Here is a 17,735-nt window from a genome sequence, read left to right on the forward strand (position 1 = left end):
ACGCGTTTAATTATTGTGTCGTGTCTTGTCGTGTCAACCCGTTTACATAAACGTGTCGAAATCTATGACCCTAACCTGCTAATTTCATGTCGGGTTTTCATGTCGTGTCATGTTTTGCCAGGTCTAGTATACGTGCACATATTTGGTTGGTGGCTGAGGCTTTACTGCTTTGTACGTGAGCCAATAGACCGAGGGTATTCCAAACCGATGGTTGACTGGACCCGAGTTATATATATATATATATATATATATATATATATATATATATATATACATATATATATATATATATATATATATATATATATATTGGCATTCCAATCTAGGGTATTCCATCTCGAGGATGACTAGACCCTATGATTGAATGGGCATGGGGTATCCAACCCGATGGTTGATTGGACCCGACATGATTGTTATGGTATATGGTGAGACTGGACTGCTTTGTACGTCAGTCAACAGGCTGGGGGTATTCCAACCTGACGGTTGATTGGACCCGACATGTTTCGTATTCCAACCCGATGGTTAATTGGACCATACATGCTTATGATACAAGGGTATTCCATCCCGAGGATGACTGGGCCCATCGTGGACATGCCTGGTATTCCAGCCCGAAGCTGATTGGGCCAGGCATGAGTATTTGTGCATATGATTTGTTTGTTATGTGTATGTGGTGGTACTTTGGGGGAAATCACTAAGCTTTGTTCTTATAGTTTCAGTTTATTGTTTCAGGTGCTTCAGATGGTTGTGGCACGGCGAAGGCGTGACCGTATACACCCTTGGTTTTACAACTGACTGGAGCTTGGAAGACTCTGATTTTAAATCACGTTTTGGAAACAATGGTTTTGTAAACATTTTTATTAGTAAATGAGTTGTTTTGAAAGGTTTAAATTTGTTGACGTTTTTGGGATGTTAAAATTTGGTATCAGAGCCTTGGTTTGAGTGAATTGGAGGAACACTCGTGTGAATACAATCTCAAACTAAGGAAATAAAATTGTTTTGAAAGTGATTTTCAAAATTGTTTTCAAAATAATCAAGAAAGGATGCGATGTGTACGATCAGCCGGAGCCAGTAAGTAGACCCCAAATCACTACACTGTTATTTGATACTGTAATATGTTAGAACAGCATGCTAGTGATCGGCTAAGGATCTTCAGGAATTGCATGGTAGAATTTCCTAATTATATGATGCATGTTAGCCTAGGTTTCTTTCTTATATGAAATTCACATCATTATTGTAGTTGCTTGGTGTATGCATCATAGTTCTACATAACTAAGTTTCTATAACTTGAGAATTTTTGGTTTGACCTTATTTCCTGTTCGTATTTGATGAAGGGATTATGGCGGAATCAAGTATTTAACTATCTATAGGATCCAGTGTTATGTATGATTAGCATACACGAGTGCTGCAGGGTTGGTGGAAGTTTCATGAGTGGTTGCAGTTCATGGCCGGATAGCGCGTGGAATGATTAGCCACTCTTGAGAGAGTGTGGTTAGGGCGAAGGTGCATCCAAGATGCTGGGAGGTAGCGATCGAGAATTTCATATGAGGATCTGCCTGATTTTATAGTATCTTAGTGTCAGTCGTCTCCGTTGCTCGAATGTTGCTTGCTTTGTGCTTTGTGGGGCTCACGTTGATATGAGCCAACTATCAAATGAATACATTAAGTTACTTGCAATGGGGATTAAGTAATCTTAGAGTGAAAGATTTGGCCCTATTGAGCAGCTCTCGTTTGAGTCTAACCGTTGTAGGGTTGGGTCCTTTAATCGAAGAATTATTTAAGTTTTGTTGCATGTAATTGTATTCATGAAGTGGTTGGCTGATATTGATTGGAGCCCTTCAACAGTTGATGGCAGGGGAGGTGGGGAAATCCTAGGAGAACCTAGGAAGTATTTTAGTGTGGTTGTTACGCTGTTGAGTAGGTATCGGGAGGATTTTTTTAGTAGGTCTTAGAGGACTTGAGATGATTCTTGATGTCACTCCCCCGGCCGAGGCGGCGGAACATGTCGGGCTGGGCGACTAAGTTCATGTATCACAGATAAACTGAATATATAGCACAAGTACAACAGTAAACAAAACAACATTTAAATTCCATCTTGATGTTTGAATACATGGTTCTTACATATAATAGTATAATATATGAATTACCTTAAACACGTAGGCGGACATAATAAACAGTACTAAACTAAATTGCCTGAGATTCCTCATTATCCGTCGTCTGAATTTGCTTGATTATTGATTTCCTGATAATACATGTAGTGTGGATATGCTAAGTGGTTAGAATCAGCTAATGAATATCATCTCACTAAAAGCACTTAACTAAAAATTTTGTGAATAACTCTCAGCCCTAACTTACTTATGGGTAAGTTCTAGACATAATGAATTTCATGACATTAAGTATATAAAAGTCGAGTATGTTTGACATATGTGTAAAGTATAAGGCTCTAACTTTTATAACAAAGTATGTTTCTTTTATAAACTCTATAGTAAAAGGCATATGTTATTTCATTAGTTGTATAAACATAACATACTATGATATCAAAGTTTAAAACGATATTGTTTACTTATAATATATAAGTATTAAAACAAGGTTTTGTAACTACTATGTACAAATGAGGCCAGACATGAAACACTAGAGGGCAGAATCATTTTAGCAATTAAGCCGTTCTGCAATCCAACAACCCAAGCGGCCCTTCAAACAAGATTACTCGTATCGTAAGCAGTTAAAAGGTAATGTAATAATATATTTGTATAGTTTATAATACTTAGTACATGTATTCTCCCCCAAAATAAGTAAATACAAAAGAGGGGACGTAACACGCACCTTATCGAGTGGTCAACGAGTAGTTCTGAAACCCAGGAAGTATTGTCGAGAGCTCATGATCTCCGGGATTAATCCGATTTCCTAGAAATTTCAATATATATATATATATATATATATATATATATATATATATATATATATATATATATATATATATATATATTTGGACGTTATTAGGGCATTTTGACTAAGTATAATGATTTATTAATTTTCCAAATTTTTATTATTCCAAAATTTAATTACATAACCAATTTAAATAAATTATATTATAAATATTAAAAATTTTAATTTATTATTTTCCAAAATATTTAAATAATCCAAAATTTTATTTAAATTGAAATTAAATTAATAGCTTCTAAAAATTTATTTATTCTAAAATTTATTTAGTAAAATTTATCAATAAATTTTATAAATTTTCTTTTAAAGTTTATCGATCCATTCGAGGGTTTTTCCACACTAGATTTTGCCATTTTTAATTGAAGTTTTAATGGCTTTGGACTACATTTGTAAAACTTTTAAAAACTAGATATATTGTGTTTAATTGGAATGGGAGTTTGAACAATGTCTTTCACATTTACGTACACAGGAGGGTATACCTCTCTGTTCTTCGTCCCCGATCGTAAGAAAGAAAAAAATACGTAAAGAGTTTTGTGATTATCACTAATGCGTGAAAGGGTAGTAACCGAGCAAAGAGGTAGAGTGTGGAAGGCTTACAATGGTGGAGGCGGTGAAATGGAGGTGGTGGCCGGAGCTGCAATAGAGAAGTGACGGAGGTGGCAGGAGGGCACTCCAGTGGTCTTCTGCCGCCTGTTTCTTGCTGGTAATGGCGAGTTTCGATGCAAGGGAGGTGGAGAGACCCTTGGGGATCGAATTCAGCAGCAAACAAGGAGTGGGTGTGGGTTTTTCCCGGTGGTGGCAATAGGTGATGGTATGGTGGCAGTGGGTGGTTCCGGCAGTGGTTTCCTCCGGTTCCTCCTCCTGTTTTGAGTGGAATTCAATGAAGGAGAATGGCAGAGAGGGTGGTGATGATTAAGGGGGTTATAAGGGTGATGAAATGGTGGGTTTAGGGTGGTGCTTTGGTGGTTTGTGGTGGATTTTTATTGTGGTGCTCAAGAAAGCAATTAGAGAATAGAAAGAGGAAGGAAAGATCAAGATTTAGATAGGATGAAGGGAAGTGAAGCTGATGAGTGGGAATTAAAGCATTCTTAAGCTTCAATTTATAGCAAAAACCAACGCACACAACCCACATGAGGCTATACCTCCAACCATGCATTATACCCTAAGTTGAGGTACGCAAGCAATGTAGAGAATATGGTCACATGGGATAAGTGAGAAGGGAAAGAAATCTGGTCATTTTTGACTTCTTGGGTCATATGTAGGCCCTATATAGGGTTACCCCCATTAAATGTCTAAAACACACTAAACCGGGTGCATCGGGATCCATGCATCAAGAATTTTTATAAAAAGTACTGTTAGATAGAGTTAATTCAAGTATTCCAGAACATCAAACGGATTAATTTTTGGAGTTACAGAACTCTGGGAAATTGCGTTTGAAGTTTCGAGTCTAAACGGCTCGCGGTGTCCGTTTTCGCGAATTTTGTAAATATTTTAAGTAAAAATATTTTGAGTACGGAATTAAATAATAGATTATAGTCTAATTCCAAAAACATTCTCGAAAATCCCGTCGACAAAGCGTAAGTACCTCAACGGATCGATTCGGTGTTACGCGATTAAAGAGAAACAGTGTTTTACTGTCTGTTTTCTTAAAACTGTCGTATCTTTTGCATACGAACTCCGTTTTGGACGTGGTTTATATTTTCGGAAATAGGGGAACATGTACTATAATATTTTAATGTTTTCTTTTCTCAAAATTGCTTAATGGAAAATTTCAATTTTTCTGACGCATTAGTCAGCGCTGTAGTTGAGCGGTTTGATTTGACTGTCAGTTTACACGTTTGAAAGTAAAGTATCATCTGATATCATATAGTAATTGAATTGAAATCATTTATATTTCATTAGATTCACTAAAACTGAACGAGTTAAATTACAAACAAATTTACCGTAATTTAGTCATCTGAAATCTATGCCCTATATTTCGGGATGTCACACTTGAGGAAAGTATGGATAGGTGTGGAAGGTAGTATTGGACCCATACTACTGGAAGCACATGATTCATACTCGAATCGAGGAGAGTTTTGAGAATTCTAAGGGCTGGTCAGGAGAGATAGCATGGTTTGATACCATGATTCATGGCAGTAGTTTTGTATCTGTCGATATTGTGGTAGGGTTGCTTGAGGTCGTGCATTCGAGTCGCGGGACTCAAGAAGGAAACGGTTGTTATGATTGGCTAGAGGACTGCAGCTGGAAATGAGTGGTTAATTAGTGGTTTGGAATGCCGCCATCTGTGGCAGGGGTGATGCCCTTTCCGTTCTCCGAGTTCGGAGAGGAGTGAGTAGCCTTGCGACTTTTAGAGTTAGTATGTAAACCCAACATGGGGTCTGTTGGTCGCTGTTTTTGGCGACAGTGTGGCAGCGCAAGAGTGCGCGAGTGGATTGATGTGTTATGGATGCTTTGTGATGTGATCAAGGGTCCATCTTCTTGGGATATAGGAAGGTCATGTACCAGATTGATGGTTGGGATTGTAGGCTAGGAGGGCATGTTTTGGATCGTAAGTCGGTGTTGGCTTATGCTCTTGCAAGGAATCCTTAATGTTAAAAAGGCCATGATTGGGGAAATTTCAGAGATCTTCAACTAAAATTCAAGAGTTCTCTTGGGATTTGTTTGATCGTTATTTGGAAGATCATCATGCATGTGTTATTCATTCCTTGTTCAGGGATGGTTGTACCTGGTTAAGCCGATTTGAGTTATGGTATGGTTTCAACACCAGTAGGTGGTAGTTCGAACCCTAAGTGGGGGAGAACTAGGTATTCTGCTTAGAGGATTAGCGATCTATTCAGGTTCGTAGTATTGAGAGAATGGTTCCTAGGGCTCTGCGGTGCGAGTATGTGGGATCTCGGTTCAGGATTTGGTGAAGGTGTGGGTATATAGTAGGTGGTGATCGGATGTATGTGTTCAGGAGACACATGAGTTGTCCCTCATCAGGAAGTGGTTGGTCAAGGAGCTCGTTGCAGCTATTAGTTTCTCGTGGGGGTGCCAAAGAATAGATGAGGAGCCGTTGGGACCACTCAGGTTGAGTATTGGCTGTGGAGGGAATTTGTCAGCTCATTGCATCGATTTCTAATTATAGTCTAGCTTGTTCATAGGTCGATCATGGAATTAGTTTAAAAATTGGGTGCGATCAGCTCCGCACGGGGTTTAGATCATTTAATTTAATGTCAATGCGTACTCGATTTTTGGTTGCATCGTTCATCATTCATCGAAGGTTCTCCGATGGTTTCATGTTATGACAGTTGAAGTTCAATGGATGTGTCAACCTATCATTAAGTTCAGTGTGTTTTATGTTCCTTTGGTCTCTGGGTATGTTTACCCTCAATGATGGTGGTGTGGAATTTTGGTTCATAGCCAACTCAGGTTTTGGTAGCATTCAGTATCACCTTGGAAGTCTTCATGAGCCGGTTGCGTATTGGTGGAATATGTTCAGTCTCAACCAAGATATAGGGTCTTGTTCTGATCATTCATGGGGATATCTTCTGTTAGAGGCATGCATGTGGTTGGTAATGTGAAGTATATGAAGAATTAATACATACACGAGACATATGTATCATAAATTATTAGTTTGCTATATGTGGATATGTATAATGTATAGGAATCAATTTTTCATATAAGAGATGTCTAGGTTATTATGCATACACAATATTTATACACTCCCATATTAAAAATTTACTATATATGTTTGTAAGATATATATATAAAGAATTGGAGATTTTTATATAATAAGTGTCCAAATTGTCATATATGCTAGTAATTGGTATTTGGAAATGATATATAACACACACACACACACACACACATATATATATATATATATATATATATATATATATATATATATATATATATATATATAGTGTTATATAATTTTAACTAGATGAGTGTCCCCCGCGTTGCGGGGATTGGAACGTGTCGCTTTTTATGTGAAAATATTGTACTTTGCCTCAATTGGTAGCTGCAGTAAAGTATGTTTCTATTCTCCCTACATTTCACCTATCTACAAACGGATAATAGCCGTTTCTCCCTATCCATTATTCATCACCTTAACCTGCACAATTGAACAACTTAAAAAAGTTTAAGAAGGTAGATAACATTTTAAAAAAAAATGCAAATACAAATTGATAAGCCATTTCATCTAAGTAATGAACTCTAATACAAAGTCTGAAGACTTTTAGTAAAGATGGCCCAAATGAGTGAAAGAATGTGAACCATCATATGGTCTTAGACAACAAAGTATTTTCATCTATTTGCGTATGAGTTATTTTTGTAGAATAAATGAAAATACCATGCTATGTTTGTCATAACAATGAAGGTGACATCCTTTTTTGACATAAAAACAAAAGTCGCATGCTATTTGTCAAAAAAAAATGAAAGTTGCATGTTATATTTTCCATAAACATGGCAATAACATACTATTTCTGTGTGATAACAATGAAAGTAGCACATTCTTAAAAATCGGATCAAGTTTCAAAAGTTGATTTGATTCAATTCAATTCTACAAACAGTTCAGTCACGTCCTCTTATTTTGTTTAGGACATGGGTCCCCGAATAATGACTATATTACGAATTGAAATCAAAATAATCATGTTTTAATGTCTTAGATAATATAATTTTGATTGTGATGATCTGACCACTTAAAAGTTGACTAATTACTTTTCATTAGTTGGCATGAAACAAACAAAAACTTTTTCATGCATATTTCTTAATGTTTATTAATACTATTATACTATTATAATAAAATATGCTTATAATTATATATGATAATTGATCAAAACTATTAAGAGTAAATTATCACCAAGATATAGTAAAAAGTTAGAACACCATTCCTGTAACAAATTTTCTTACAGGTAGTTATATTATTTTAAAACTTTAATTTTTCAAATGTTCAAGTAAAACCATTAATTAATTAAAGAAAGAATTAATGTAATAATAATATAAAAATATAACCATACTTTCCTTCCCTGTTTAAAAAGTGAGAAACAACAAAATAAAATTAGCATATATATTATGGCTGCCATTTTATGCCACCAAAAGGTGTATATCTAAAAAAAAAAAAAAAAAAAAAGATCACATATGAAGTTACGAACCTGGGAAACCAATGGAGGTAGAAGTAACCAATTAAATCAAGTGAATCCTATCCATTCCTTTTCTGTCATCTCCTTTCATCCCTGACCTGTGAATTAGATATAACCGTCAATATTTTTTATAATACATGAATTTATATAATATACTTGGAATGTTTTCATATATTTAAAAGCTTAACCTGTTATTCATATCCGCGAAACAAAATTACCTGAAAGAATACTGCAAAAAGTTTCTTATGGCATCAGATTAGATACTTTAGTAGGTTGACTTTCTTTACTAATCTGCCCTTACATGTAGCTAATTAGCTATACCTGAAACCAAACTTGCATGAATGAAAATATTTCAGAATTTTGCTTTCAAGTTTCTTCTTTCTTGAGAAAACTCCACTCAATTGTTATACATGTAATTACATATTAACATCACCTAATTGCATATCTTAAGAAATTGTACAAGTCAAGACGCTTAAAAAGAGTCAAAGGTCATAAAAATCATCTAATCTCCAACCTGTTTCAAAAACTAATACCATTTCTCATAATGTTTTTCCGATTTCTCTAACATATTGTCTATTAAGTCTAAATTTGGAAATCCAAATTCAATATAATTTATGACTTCTCAAAAATTGGTCAAGTGCCAATTATGAAAATTTGTGGAATAAGATATATATGAGATGATATGCCAACAAATTGAGTCTACTAAAACCAATAAATGAAAACTAAAAAAAATGAAGACTTACCTTGTTTGGATATCATCAATTTGCCTCTTAATCTTCTCATGACAAAAGAATGCCTGCATAAACACATGTCACCACAACAAAATTGTGTGCCCATATACATGATTCGTTGTTCTAATCTAGAGTGTGAATTCGTTCAACCTGTAATTTTCTGTTTTCTACCTCTTAATTAATAATTAAAAGGATTTAAATAATTATCTGACAGAGTTTACCTCTCTTTGTTTATTAGGACATTTGTAAGTGATCCATTTGCCATAGATTCAGTCACAGTAAGTAAAGTTTCACCAGCTCACCAAAGGACAGTTACAACCTTGTTTCAAAGAGCATTCTGAAAATCAACATGGAGCTGATTCCGAGAGGATAGTGTTATTTCCTGTAAATTACATCATCTCAGAAAGCATTTCTTTTAGGTCAAAAGAGAAAATGTAAAAACAAAAAATGTGCCTGAAGGACCCTGAGCATCTTACTTTCATTTATGCCATTCACATGAACAATACCATGAGAAAGGTTTACATAAAGATTTCTATCGACCATGGAGAAATTTTAGAACCTAAAACACAAAAATAACAAAAAAAAAATTGATTCAAATCAAGAAACATAGTATCGGTTTGGTATCAAAACCAAATGAAATCAAAGCTGACCAAAGTTGTAGCGTTGGGGACCGCGAGGGCGACGAAGTAGGTCGGGTCATCGAGGTATAAATAAATGTTCCATAAACACCACTGTATGCTGAAATTTGACATAATCGCTGTCTAAAATTGCCTCTGCAGAAAATTAGAAAGCTAGTCAAACCACATACATGTAAACAATTTTAATCGACTGATAACGATCGTGGAAATCCCAAAATCGGAAGAAACCTAAATCAGAATTTGAAGAGTGACGTACCTGATCGAAGTCGAGAAAGGGATAGGTGGAAGTCGAGAAAGGGATCGGCGGCGAGTCTCAAGCAACTCCGGCTCCAAACAGGCGGTATTGGAGCCGGCAGCTAAACCGGTGATGGCGTGGGTCCAAACCATCTACTATTCATCGAGGGTGGGTGGGTGGTTGCTTCTGATCGAAGTCGAGAAAGGGATAGGTAGAACGGTGGTGATCGGATGTCTGGAATGGTGAAAGAAACAGCATGTAGGTAATAGGATGACCGGTGGAGAGCGTATCAACATCCGATGGAGGCAGTGAGGAAAAAAAAACAAATACATGAGATAAGGCGGTGGAGAACAATCGGTGGGAAGGATCTGGAAGCGCAACAATGGTAGAGAGAAGAGTAACCGGATGAACAGTACCCTGGTCAGGTACTGTTCCTAACTTTCATTTCTTTAATATACATCTATTAACTATTAATTACATCACACATATATACATTGTGATTACATGATTGACTATTAGTCTTTAGAATTCATGAATAGATTATGTATAGATACATGTGTAAATATTTTCTAACTTTCTCAATTTGTCTCCCATCGATCTCGATATCAAGTAATTTTTCTAAAAAATGAAGAATGATAGTATCGGTTACAAGGATTCCAAAAACTCAGGCGAATTAATTTTCCGAGTTGTAGAACTCCGAAAAATCGCGTTTAATTGGACCCAAACGTCCTTTTTTCGACTTTTGCAAATATTTTTGCTGAAAATATTTCGTTTATGAAATTAAATACTGGATCATAGTGTGAGTCAAAAAAACACTCTTGGAATTTCCATCTGAGGTGTGCAAATCCCTCAACGGATAGAAACCGTTTAAGCAATTTTAAGAAAATCAGTATTATACTGGTTTGAATTCTTAAAATGGGCGTATTTTTTGCATACGAACTCCATTTTGGACGTTCTTTATCTTTTCGGAAATAGGGGAACATGTACGGCGAGATTAGAGTGTTTTTTCACTCACAACTACTTAATAAAAAATTTCAGTTTTTCAGACGCATTAACTAGAGTTGCATTTTGAACTGTCTGATTTGTTTATTAGTTTACACATTTGGAGGTAAGATTCGATCTGGTATCTTGTAATAGTTGAAATGAACTCATTTATTTAACAAAAGATTCACAAAAACTCAATAGGTTAAATTACAAAGATATTTACTATGAATTGACCGTCCAGAGTTTTTGACTTAAATTCTGAGATGTCACAACATCATAGAAGGACAAATCAGCAAACACCTTGTCCACTACCTTGCATATACCGTCAAACAATATCCACCTCATATCCTCCTCCAATATTCGAACTTGCTCAGTCTAGTCGACCAAACTTGCGTGAATGTTCATATTCCTCAACGCACACCCTCTAAGATCACTCTTCAATTTTTTTACACCCTGCTCCAACATTGCAATCTTATCCACATTCCCAATCTTATCCAACTTCAATAAGGCTACCTTACCCTTCAATAGAGAAACTTCCTTTTTTAAATGCTAGTTATTGGCCAACTTACCCTCTAAGATAAAATTTTCTTCTTGCAATAATCTCACCTTACCTCTCACATTCTCTAGCTCCGACTCAGGGACCATAAGAGCGTTAGAACCAACCATTTCCAATTCAACGACATTTTTTCACATCTCCACATACTAATCGCACAATAGTTGAACGTTTCAGGACAAACTTGTAGAAGGAGTAATAAAAGGCTTCACAAGCTCTGATATTTTTTTAAACTCACAACGTAATTCATGATTCTCTTGATATAAATCCTCAGTTTTGTCACACCATGTCATTATTTCATTACCTTAAGTTGGGTTCTCCACAAGTTTCACCATGAACATGTCTCAGATAGGTTCTCTACAAGTTTCCCACCAATATTCCCATTTGGGAACATAGATAGGTCCAGAGTGATGAGGAGCACTCGTATCTCGTGGAGGGCTTACAACATTCAGTTGCTCAAAGTACACGGTAGGCATGTTAACACCAAGAGTACTAGTAAATGACCGAAAAGATGTCGGATATAGAGAACGGGATTGCTTTATTGGCCTACCACTACTACTTCTCTCTCCACTAGATAATGCCGCTGGAAAATCAGCTGAAGCAACCACCCATTTATCTCTCTTTCAGGGAACCAAACCAGTACCTACACCTTTACCCTCATCATCATCATCATCAATAACAATTCTTGAAACCATGCCAACTGGAGTTCGATCATGACCACAAACATCAGAAGCATATGAGTCATGAACATGAATAGAAGATTCATCCTCGTCCTCTTTGCTATTCCATTAATTGTTATCTTATTATTCGTCATTGCTCATACTGTCATCCAACAAAGAAAACTCAAAATCATCATAACATATGTCCCTAGAAGCAACTGGACATTCAACGAAGTAATACAAGAGAAAGGGAAGATGACTACCATTTGACAATAAAAATAAAAACATGATAATTAGAAGGATGACATCATGAAGAAAACAACCAAAGGATACCAATATGAAAGTGAAAAGATGATATGTGTATTTTTATATATATTTTTATGCATTATATCTTAATATTTTGGCCTTTATTATTCTCTTTTAGAACTAAAAGGTACTTATATTGCTTTGAATTATGATTTGCAGCAATTAGTTGTTGTTAGAGCGGAAAAGAAAAGACTGAAGTGGAAATCGGGCTTAGAAGCTAAAAGAAAGGAAAAATGCTGGAGGAGCCATTTACGCCCCGCGTAATGAACTTGTACGCCAAGAGTAATGGCTAAATTAGAGTTACGCCCAGCGTAGTTTATGGTTACGCCCAGCGTACTGGGTGTTTATCCAGACTTCCCAATCGCGATACAACTCTTGCTACGCCCAGCGTAAACCAAGTTACGCCCAGCGTACGTAAGTCGGTTCCAAGGGTTATAAAAGTCGATTATTAGCTAACCAGAAGGGGGATTCGACTTCCAACTTAATTTAGTCGATAATTAACTTCTGTTAAGCCGTTTTGAGGGTCTAGAAGGCGGCCGGAAGGCCGTTAAGCTAACGGGAGCGGAGATCGGAAGGATTGGAAAGCGGATACATGTTGGTAATCATATGGGTTGTTAACGTGACCATGTTTAGCATTCCATTGTGTTACTATTATGTGTTTAGTTTCTGATTTAAGTGTAAAAACCTTTTACTTTGCGTTTATGATTGAATGAAGCTTTAAATATTAGACTAATTGCTATATTGAATTGTTTATTTATGTTTAATTTATCTTGCCAAGCTTGTTAAAAGATCCTTACGTGTTAATGATAATTATTTGCTGTTAATTATTAAGTAAATTGAGTTGTATGAACATCTGCTTGATTGCTTGTTTCTTATGATTTTGATGACCATCGAGATTATAAGTCTAGGAATAACGAATGTGAAACTAGGATTAACTTGATAATAAGTAAGTTAATGTGTAAGCCTTGTTTGATGACCATCAACAAGAGGTTAATTGAACGACCAATTTGATTAACTATATTTACAAGTCTTGCTTGATACGAACTGAACACTAGGAAGCATGTTAGTTTAACCAACTGATCACTGTTTGAATTGACTTGTTTGCTAAAGGATTAGTTATAGTGAACGCGAATCTAATCATTTTAGGAATCGGTGAACATGAATAAATGAATTTGTGTATGAAAGTGTCTATGTTTTTAAGGTGTAATTTATCTAAACCAAAGTACCTGAAGAGATTTGCTTTCCTGTTAGTTTATCGAGAGTTGTTAATTAATTATTCGTTTGAGAATTATTAAATTACTTCTTCATTCTTTTCGTGTGACCTGTAACCTATAATCAAATATTTTAAATTAATTCACCACCGTTCCCTGTGATCGACACCCAACTTACCTAAGCTATATTGTAATCTGACTAGGTACACTGCCTATAAGTGCATAGTTAGTCTAAGTTTGTTAGGTTATAAATATTAAAATTAGTGGGTACTTTTGTGCACATCAAGTTTTTGGCGCCGTTGCCGGGGAACGGCGTTTAATTAATTTAGTTTATTTGATTATTCGTTTTTTTTTTTTATTTTTAGTTAGTTTTATTTTCGTTGATATCATTTCACTTGTCGGGAAGGTTTTTGTTGTTATTTGTAGGAATTTGTGATCATACACATTGATTGGCTTTATCTTTTGCATGGGTTTCGAGATTGCAAGCGATTAGGGAATTCTTGACCTGCTTAGCCTACTAGTTTGTTGATTTGTCCAACTCAATCCATGGGACGCAGTATAGCAAGGCGTATTGTGGTGGTTAAGTAGAAGACCGAGCTCTTGCTGTTCTTGACTAGTTAGGTAACCTCTTGTTCTACTTTTAGTTAAAGGTGCGAAGAAAACAATGGAAATATTCTAACGGGTCCCGAAAGTTGTTGTCTTCACAAACCATCTCTTGCGTGCAAGGGTTTTAATCAACCATTGTTGTTTGATCTCGACAAAGAAATGATCATGATGTCTCATTTTTTTTGTGTCACTCATCGGAAAGTCATGGCTGTTGTTGAAGCAATTAAAAAATAATATTGAGAAGTTCCCAAATATATTAGATGGAAAAAGGGATTTCAAATAAGGAAAAAGAAAAAAAGAAAAGAAAATAAATACAGTAAAAGTACGCCCAGCGTAACCATAATTACGCCTAGCGTACTAAGCGGATGGTCGCGACCAGACTAGCCAGGGAATTGGAGGTACGCCCCGCGTACAATGGAATTTACGCCCAGCGTAAGTCGGCGTCAGGTAATCTTTTAAACCCTTTGACTTTTTGTTCTTCCACCATTTTGTTACTCCAACCCTACGCTACGCTGTGACGGACGAATTTCCCCCGAAAATTCCGTTTTTCCTTCTTTTCTTGTAGAATCGACACCGAGGTATGTTCTTTGGTTACCCTTTGGCTTAATTTTATGTTTAATTTCTAGAAATTGGTTACATTGAACTATTTAGAAATCTAGGGTTTCTGCATATCTTGAAATAGGACCGATTTCAGTTGAATGTATGTGTGTTTACGGCTCAAATAGACCGACTTCACTTGATTGGGACTTAATTTGTCCTTAAACTCGTGTATTAACCTTCGATTTGGGCATTTGAACGAACGCATAGAGTTCGAGTGTACGACCCCCATGTGTTCGACCCTACATGTGTTCGTAATCTGAAGGCATTGTATGGGTTATGAATTTAGACCAAACAGGGGACTGAAATGCGTTCCTGGACGTACGCCCAGCGTATGCTGGACCTACGCCCAGCGTAAGGCCAGACCAGCACCCTCATTTTTCATTTAAATCTGTTAATGCTACTGGGTATTTTGTTTTGGTTTTGTGTTGTTTGTATTTTTGCAGATTATGGCCCGTAGAACTCAAAGAACCAACCCACCCGAGGACGTGACCGATCACCGTTTCTTGCAATTCCCGCAAACTCTAAACAATGAAACCTGAGCCAAATATGTGAGAAATCGGAGTCTTCTGCTTACTAAGGAGATTGACATAGCACCTTCATTTGATTGGGAATTGGCGACCCAGACTGGACTTGATGCGCTGATCCAGAATTTTTTGCAATACACCCACTCGGACGCGAGTGGCGTGCCTTTGTTCGTATGTCAGGGTTGGGCAAGATTGTTCAGGATCCAGGAGCCTGTGTATCGGGAATTTTTGCTGGAGTTTTATGCTACAGTTTCCTATGACCCTAGGAAGACACCCGATGATAGGACAGCCTTTTCTTTTAGACTGGGTGGTGTGAGTCGGGAGTGCAGTGTGATTGAGCTTGCCACTCGAGTTGGGATATATACAGTAGACGAGACGAGGAATGTCCACTTCCCGGTATTCCTTGCTGATTGCCTCACGGGCCGGCCAGATGACTACAATGAAAACACTTTCTGGGCAGAGATTACTGAGGGAGTGTACACACCATCTACTGCACGGGGGAGGATGATTCGGTCTACCACATATAGATTGCTCCACCGTCTGATTTCCATGTCTCTCACGCACCATAAGAATAGTGAGAGAGTGCCTTCTACAGACTTGTATTTCTTATGGGCGCTTGTTACTCCAGGGAAGCACCTAAACCTTCCAATTGCTTTAGCTGCTTATTTGGGTAGGAGGGCCAGGGGACTTCGGGAGGATAGCCCGATTTGCGGGGGGGGGGGGCATTTTATCACACGATTAGCTTGATCCTATCAGTTGTTGACGCGCGAGATTACGAGATCGATGGTGTTTCATGATATAAGGCCGATGAGCCTTAAGTTGTTGGAGTCGATGCGTGTATTTGAGCGGGGCGAGGATGGTGTCTTACGGGTAAGACCAGATGACGTGGCCGACGAGGAGGGTGCAGTCGAGCCACAGCCGCGACGAGCCCAGCGGCGTAGACCTGCTCCTCGAGGAGCGCAGCAGGGACCTGAACCAGAGATTGATATACGTTACCTGGCCCAACGCGTGGACGAGGGATTTCAACGCATTGACGAGGGATTTCAGAGTCTGGGTGAGCGTGTTGCACACGTAGAGAGACGGCAGCAATGGTATGGGGATGCGCTGACCGCATTTTTTGCCCACCAGGGATTTCAGTACCCGGTTCCTTTTCCTCCGCCATTCCAGTCACGCTCTGATGGAGCCGGTACATCTGGGACGCAGCAGCATGATGACGGAGATGATGAGTGATTTAGTATCTTTTTTTTATTTTTATTTTTTGTGTTATTTTTAGTTTAGTATTAGTATTTTTATTTGGTATGTAATTAGTTTAATTTAGGTTGTTTTACTTTTGTTTTCCATGTTGATGCTCCTTGGTTGTTTAGATCTTTGCAGAATTTTCGCCCTTAGAAAGCTGGCAGTAAGTTCAGCAGCTAGGTCCGACTGTTGCTAGAGAGAGACGTGTGAGAGTTCGAAGATTATGGTCAAGACCCACGATTTTACATAAGTGTGGGGTGCGTGTTGATTTCGTGAGAGATTATTTAGAAGAGTGGCATTTTTACTATATTTTGAATCTTATGGTATGGATGAGCTGTTCCCACACCATAGTGTTTTCTTTTGACGCGAGGTAGAAGTATCATCCCGACTGCCACGATATGGTTGACACTTTTCTATGTCGTGGGGGAGTTTTCATCGCGAGAAGAGGCTGCCATTCTTGATATGACGATGTGACCAACGATTTTCACATTGTGGCCATGTTTAGATTTCACATATCTCGACGAGACGACGTGGTTGACACTTTCCCACGTCATGGTTACTACATATTGTATTTATTTGCAATCTTTGCACCACATCTTAAAAGTCGGCGTTCTTGAAAATTCAGAAGTAGCAGTTCCAGTTTCTAGTCTTTCAGTAATGTTTGGAGCAACTTGTAGCAGCCCCATTCGATCTCACCACAACTACCCAGGGGAGTCTGTTCCTTTTTTTCCCTTTTTATGTGCTTAATTCGTTTTAGCATACAATGAGGGCATTGTATGAAATAAGTGTGGGGTAGGGGGTCGAAAAAGGAATTTAAATTGGAAAATTAAAAATTGCTAGATTAGGTAAATTTGAAAATTTAAACACTTGAAATAATAGTTTAATTTAGAAAAATCTAGTGATAATTTAAAATTTTTGCTAATATTGTATGAGATGATCCGATGAGAACTCAAATGTTTAGTTGAGCCAATACACGTTATAGTGCATTTGTGGCCTCCCTTATTTTAGTGAAATCATGGAACAAAAACATAACCCCACTTGGTTTGAGGGATGCAATATGTTTAGCAGCCTAAACCTGAAATGTATCCAGGGAAATTATTATCATTAACCAATAAAGGTTGAGGTTGAGCGCCTCTGCTTAAGCATGTAGGTTTGGAGTGAAAAAAGCGAGGTACATGTAATAATAAAAAAAAAGAGAGAGAGAATTGCAAGAAAAGTTTGAAGAATTTTGGAGCAAATAAAGTGAAGATCAAAAGATCAAAATTCCAAGAAATTCAAAAAAGTTGAAGATACCAAGAAATCAAATTAAATAAGGTGGTGAATTCAAAGAAATCAAAGATCAAATTATCAAGAAAGTGAAGAATTCCAAAAGAGCTCCATAGTGGT

General features: G+C 37.2%; 2 long non-coding RNA genes across 3 annotated transcripts; both read right to left on the reverse strand.

Moving 5' to 3' along the window:
• Positions 1-1,254: 1,254 nt before the first annotated feature.
• Positions 1,255-3,995, reverse strand: LOC145163000 (uncharacterized). Its single transcript, XR_013739498.1, has 4 exons — positions 3,535-3,995; positions 2,821-2,901; positions 2,145-2,239; positions 1,255-2,039 (listed from the first exon to the last, which is right to left on the reverse strand). It is a non-coding gene; the product is annotated as an uncharacterized LOC145163000 (long non-coding RNA).
• Positions 3,996-6,873: 2,878 nt separating this feature from the next.
• LOC145167251 (uncharacterized) lies at positions 6,874-10,083 on the reverse strand. Of its 2 annotated transcripts, none has more exons than XR_013741026.1 (8): positions 9,692-10,083; positions 9,448-9,570; positions 9,274-9,356; positions 9,019-9,179; positions 8,810-8,862; positions 8,285-8,398; positions 8,079-8,164; positions 6,874-7,039 (listed from the first exon to the last, which is right to left on the reverse strand). It is a non-coding gene; the product is annotated as an uncharacterized LOC145167251 (long non-coding RNA). The 2 variants fall into 2 exon arrangements; XR_013741025.1 differs by having other exon boundaries at positions 8,285-8,387; positions 9,692-10,043.
• Positions 10,084-17,735: the final 7,652 nt, after the last annotated feature.

This window comes from Lactuca virosa, chromosome 3 (genome assembly GCF_052849685.1).
Source record: "Lactuca virosa cultivar CGN04683 chromosome 3, Lactuca_virosa_CGN04683_v6, whole genome shotgun sequence".
Classification (NCBI taxonomy): Eukaryota; Viridiplantae; Streptophyta; class Magnoliopsida; order Asterales; family Asteraceae; genus Lactuca; species Lactuca virosa.